This window comes from Chiloscyllium plagiosum, unplaced genomic scaffold (assembly GCF_037043375.1).
Source record: "Chiloscyllium plagiosum isolate Xiang-an unplaced genomic scaffold, Cpla_swu_hap1 HiC_scaffold_47, whole genome shotgun sequence".
Lineage (NCBI taxonomy): Eukaryota > Metazoa > Chordata > Chondrichthyes > Orectolobiformes > Hemiscylliidae > Chiloscyllium > Chiloscyllium plagiosum.
This window is the reverse complement of record NW_028270185.1, coordinates 12,283,088-12,289,598: the sequence shown is the minus strand read 5'-3', so window position 1 is coordinate 12,289,598 and position 6,511 is coordinate 12,283,088.

Here is a 6,511-nt window from a genome sequence, read left to right as displayed (position 1 = left end):
CTGCTCCTCTTCACCAATCAGCTGCCACGCTGGACACACGTGATTACCCGCACCGATCGCTCCACCCACTCGCATCATCGGCACCTACTGCGCAGGCGGGATGACAATGGCGCCACCTTTTCTTGACAAATGGTATTACAGCCCAAAAAGAGGCCATTCAGCCCATCGCCTCCACAGCAGTCATCAACCACGCAGAGTCAATATTCCAGCACAAAAGGAGGCTCTTCAGCCCATCGTGACTGTGCTGGTCATCAAGCGCACAGAGGCATGTGGTATTACAGTATGGAAAGGGACCTTTTGCCCATAATGCCCATGCCAATTATCAAGCACACAGAGACACAGAGTGTTACAGCACAGAAAGAGTCCATCTGGCCCATCATGCCTGTGTCAGTCGTTAAGCACACAGTCATAGAGTGTTACAGTAATTGAAAGGGACCATTCATCCCATCATTGTCTGCACCATTTATCAGCACTTGGAGTCATATAGAATGGAAAGACAGCTCCAGCCCTTCGTGTCCACACCAGTCACCAGGCACACATATACCCTAGCCCCATCTCCTAGCACTTGGCTTGTAGTCTTGTAGGTAAAAACAATGACTGCAGATGCTGGAAACCAGATTCTGGATCAGTGGTGCTGGAAGAGCACAGCAGTTCAGGCAGCATCCGAAGACAGGCAAAATCGACGTTTCGGGCAAAAGCCCTTCATCAGGAATAAAGGCAGAGAGCCTGAAGCGTGGAGAGATAAGCTAGAGGAGGGTGGGGGTGGGGAGAGAGTGGCATAGAGTACAATAGTTGAAACTTTATTGCTGGAACAGCACAGCAGGTCAGGCAGCATCCAGGGAACAGGAGATTCGACGTTTCGGGCACAGGCCCTTCTTCAGGATTCCTGAAGAAGGGCCTGTGCCCGAAACGTCGAATCTCCTGTTCCCTGGATGCTGCCTGACCTGCTGTGCTGTTCCAGCAATAAAGTTTCAACTTTGATCTCCAGCATCTGCAGACCTCACTTTCTCCATAGAGTACAATAGGTCAGTGGGGAAGGAGATGAAGATGATAGGTCAGGGAGGAGAGGGTGGAGTGGATAGGTGGAAAAGGAGCTGGGCAGGTCGGACAAGTCCGGACAGGTCAGGGGATCGAGTTGCTGGAGGTTAGAAGCTAGGATGAGGTGGGGGAAGGGGAAATGAGGAAACTGTTGAAATCCACATTGATGCCCTGGGGTTGAAGTGTTCCGAGGCGGAAGATGAGGCGTTCTTCCTCCAGGCGTCTGGTGGTGAGGGAGCGGCGGTGGAGGAGGCCCAGCACCTCCATATCCTTGGCAGAGTGAGAGGGGGAGTTGAAATGTTGAGCCACTGGGCGATTTGGTTGATTGGTGCGGGTGTCTCGGAGATGTTCCCTAAAGCGCTCTGCTAGGAGGCGCCCAGTCTCCCCAATGTAGAGGAGACCGCATCGGGAGCAACGGTTACAATAGATGATATTAGTGGATGTGCAGGTAAAACTTTGATGGATGTGGAAAGCTCCTTTGGGGCCTTGGATAGAGGTGAGGGAGGAGGTGTGGGCGCAGGTTTTACAGTTCCTGAGGTGGCAGGGGAAAGTGCCAGGATGGGAGGGTGGGTCGTAGGGGGGCGTGGACCTGACCACGTAGTCACGGAGGGAACGGTCTTTGCGGAAGGCGGAGAGGGGTGTGGAGGGAAATATATCCCTGGTGGTGGGGTCTGTTTGGAGGTGGCGGAAATGTCGGTGGATGATTTGGTTTATGCGAAGGTTGGTAGGGTGGAAGGTGAGCACCAGGGGCGTTCTGTCCTTGTTGCGGTTGGAGGGGTTGGGTCTGAGGGCGGAGGTGCGGGATGTGGATGAGATGTGTTGGAGGGCATCTTTAACCACGTGGGAAGGGAAATTGCGGTCTCTAAAGAAGGAGGCCATCTGGTGTGTTCTATGGTGGAACCGCTCCTCCTGGGAGCAGATACGGCGGAGGTGGAGGAATTGGGAATACGGGATGGCATTTTTGCAAGAGGTAGGGTGGGAAGAGGTGTAATCCAGGTAGTTGTGGGAGTCGGTGGGTTTGTAGAAGATGTCAGTGTCAAGTCGGTCGTCACTGATGGAGATGGAGAGGTCCAGGAAGGGGAGGGAGGTGTCAGAGATGGTCCAGGTAAATTTAAGGTCAGGGTGGAATGTGTTGGTGAAGTTGATGAATTGCTCAACCTCCTCGCGGGAGCACGAGGTGGCGCCAATGCAGTCATCAATGTAGCGGAGGAACAGGTGGGGAGTGGTGCCGGTGTAATTATGGAAGATCAACTGCTCTACGTAGCCAACAAAGAGACAGGCATAGCTGGGGCCCATACGTGTGCCCATGGCTACCCCTTTGGTCTGGAGGAAGTGGGAGGATTCAAAGGAGAAATTGTTAAGGGTGAGGACCAGTTCGGCCAAACGAATGAGAGTGTCAGTGGAGGGGTACTGTTGGGAACGTCTGGAGAGGAAAAAACGGAGGGCTTGGATGCCCTGGTCATGGCGGATGGAGGTGTAGAGGGATTGGATATCCATGGTGAAGATGAGGCGTTGGGGGCCGGGGAAACGGAAGTCTTGGAGACGGTGGAGGGCGTGGGTGGTGTCTCGAACGTATGTGGGGAGTTCCTGGACTAGGGGGGATAGGACAGTGTCGAGGTAGGTAGAGATGAGTTCAGTGGGGCAGGAGCATGCTGAGACAATGGGTCGGCCAGGGTGGTCAGGCTTGTGGATCTTGGGAAGGAGGTAGAACCGGGCAGTGCGGGGTTCCCGGACTATGAGGTTGGAAGCTGTGGGTGGGAGATCTCCTGAGGATGCTGTGTATGCTGTGGCAAATCAAGTGTACACCTAAATGCTTTTTAAATGTTGTGATGGTTCCCGTAGAGTCATAGAGATGTACAGCATGGAAACAGACCCTTTGGTCCAACCCGTCCATGCCATCCAGATATCCCAACCCAATCTTGTCCCACCTGCCAGCACCCAGCTCATATCCATCCAAACCTTCCTATTCATCCACCCATTCAGATGCCTTTTAAATGTTGCAATTGTACCAGCCTCCACCACTTCCTCTGGCAGCTCATTCCATACTCGTACCATGCTCTGTGTGAAAAAGTTGCCCCTTAGGTCTCTTTTATATCTTTCCCCTCTCACCCTAAACCTATGCCCTCTAGTTCTGGACTCCCGGACCTCAGGGAAAATACTTTGTCTATTTATCTATCCATGCCCCTCATGGTTTTGTAAACCTCTACAAGGTCACTCCTCAGGAAAACAGCCCCAGCCTGTTCAGCCTCTCCCTATAGCTCAAATCCTCTAAATCTGGCAACATCCTTGTAAATCTTTTCTGAACCCTTTCAAGTTTCTAATCTAATCTAAAACCCAATCTCTATCCATTTTAGGCAGTGAGGTCCAGATACTCACCACCATCTGGTTGAGAAAATTCTTCAATAAATTACCTCTGAACCTCTTGTCCCTTACCTCAAATTCATGTCCTCTGGTTACTGATCCGTGTACTAAGGGGAAAAGTTTCTTCCAATCTACACGATCTATACCTCTTCAATTTTGTACACCTTAAATAGGACCCCTAAGCCCTCTCTGCCCTGAGGAAAATACCCCAGCCTTTGTAATCTCTCTTCAAAGCTGAACCATTTTAGTCCAGGTAAACCTCCTCTATGTCCTTTCTCTAAACCAATCATAACCTTCCTATAGTACGACAACCAGACGTGCACATAGTACTCCAGCAGTGGTTGAAATAAAACCATCTACAGTTCCATCATAACCTCTTGGCTCTTGTACTCAATGCCTTGACTAATAAAGGCAAAAATCCCATATGCCTCCTTAATGACCTTACCTACCTGTTCTACCTTCAAGGATCTATGGACATGCACATAAAAGGTCCCTTTGATCTTCTGTACTTCCTAGGATCCTACCATTCATACTCCACACTTTTCAGAATTAAATTCCATCTACCACTGTTCAGCTCATCTGACCAGCCTGACTGTATCTTCCTGTAATCTAAGGCTTTCCTCCTCAACATTTACCACACGACCATAGAGTCATGGAGATGTACAGCACGGAAACAGAGCCTTCAATCCAACTCATCCATGCTGACCAGATATTAACCTAGTCTCATTTGTCAGCATTTGGCTCATATCCCTCTAAACCCTTCCTATTTGTACATCCACCAAGATGCCTTTTAAATGTTAGAATTGTATCAGCCTCAACCACCGCCTCTGGCAGCTCATTCCATACAAACACCCATGCATACATCAAAAAGTTGCCCCTTAGGTCTCTTTTAAATCTTTCTCCTCTCACCTTAAACCTATGTCCTCTAGTTTTGGACTCCCCTACCTGGGGAAGAGACCTTGGCTATTCACCCTATCCATGCCCCTATTATTTTATAAACCTCTGTAAGGTCACTCCTCAGCCTCCGACACTCCAGGGAAAACAGCCCCAGCCTATTCAGCCTCTCCTTGTCGCTCAAACCCTCTAACTCTTGCAACATCCTTGTAAATCTTTTCTGAACCCTTTCAAGTTTCACAACATCCTTCCTATAGCAGGGAGCCACAATAATCCTTGCCTCACCAAGTGTTAATTAATTCTGTCCCTCAGAATATTTTTCACTCATTTCCCTACCACTGATGTTAGATTCATTGACCTGTAGTTTCCCAGTTTATCCCCACAACCCTTCTTGAATAATGATACCACATTAGTCATCCTTTTCTGTTGGCCAGAGAGTGTTTGAAAATTAACGTTAGACTGTAATCCCTCCCTTTGCCTTTCACAATGTGTTGGACTGGAGTGGACCAAGTTAAAAATCATGCAACACCACGTTATAGTCCAACAGGTTTAATTGGAACTACAAGCTTGTACTTCCAACTAAACCTGTTGGACCAAAACCTGGTGTTGTGTGATTTTTAATTTTGCCTCATCAAGGCCTGAGGTTTTACCCAATTTTAAGCCTGCTAAAATTGCTAAGACTTCTTTTCACTCAATGCTAATTTGTTCAAGTACATTACAGACGTTGCCATGAAATATATACTTACAGTGTCCTTCTCTGTAGGGAATACAGATGCTATGTACTCATTAAAAGCTTCACCTATCTCTTCCGGCTCCATACACAGATTGCCAATTTGATCCCTAATGTGTCCTACTCTTTCCCCTTGTTATCCTCTTGTCCCTAATGTCCTTTATTTTACCTGCCATTGGTTTCTCATGCCCCCTCTTCACTCTCATTTCTTTTTTAAGCCCTTGCTATACTCTCAGGTATCCACTGCCTTGAGCCTCCCCATTGCTTTCCTTATCCAATTCTGTAAATCCTTTGACATCCAAGGTTCTCTGGACTTGTTGGTCCCATCTTTCACTTTTAAATGAATATGTTGATCCTGCACACTCGCTATTTCCTTTTTGAGGACTCCCACTGCTCTGATGTAGATTTTCTGACAAGTAGGGATGGTATGGTGGCTCAGTGGTTAGCTCTGCTGCCTCACAGCACCAGGATCCCAGCCTTAGGTGACTGTGTGTGGAGTTTACACATTCTCCCCGTGTCTGCGTGGGTTTCCTCTGGATGCTCTGGTTTCCTCCCACAGTCCAAAGATGTGCAGGTCAGGTGAATTGGCCGTGCTAAATTGCCCATAGTATTGGGTGCGTTAGTCAGAGGGGGGTCGGTAACTCTTTGGAGGGTCAGTGTGGACTGGTTGGGCTGAAGGGCCTGTTTCCAAACTGTAGTGAACCTAATCCAATATAGCTGCTCCCAGATCCTATTCTATCATATTAAAATTGGCCTGACCCCAATTCAGAACCTTTAGAAAATCATGGAATTCCTAAAGTATGGAAGCAGGCCATTTGGCCCATCGAGCCACCGACACGCTGAAGATCATCTCACCTAGACACATCCCTATCCCTGTCACCTTGCATTCCCCATGGCTAGCCTGCACATCCATGGACATTATGGGGCAATTTGCTTTAACCAGCAAATCTTTGGTCTGTGGGAGGAAACAGGAATACCTGGAGGAAACCCACACAGGCATGGGGAGATGTGCAAACTCCACACACAGTCGCCCAACGCTGGAATCCAACTTGAGTCCCTGGCACTGTGAGGTAGCAGTGATAACCACTGAGCCACCATACCACTCTCATCCTTTACTTCTGGTCCATCTTTGTCCTCTTCCATAACTAACTTGGTTTATGATCACAATTCCCAAAATTGCCCTCCACAGATACTTTGTTCCCTAAAATTAGTTCCCTCTCCTGTAGGACTTGCAATGTGCTGGCTTAAAAAGCTCTCCTGGATACGGTTTTAGACTTTTACACCCATTAAACCTTTCACATTATGTCTATCCCAATTAATATTGGACAAATTGAACTTCGCTCTTATTACCCTATTGTTTCACAGGCTCTGAAATTTGCCTAAATATCAGAAAATTTCCATCGCTCCTTTACAATGTAGGGATGTTTATAATAAACTAAGTTCTTGTTACCCACAGGGGAATGGGGCACAGAATTTGCACAGAAAACA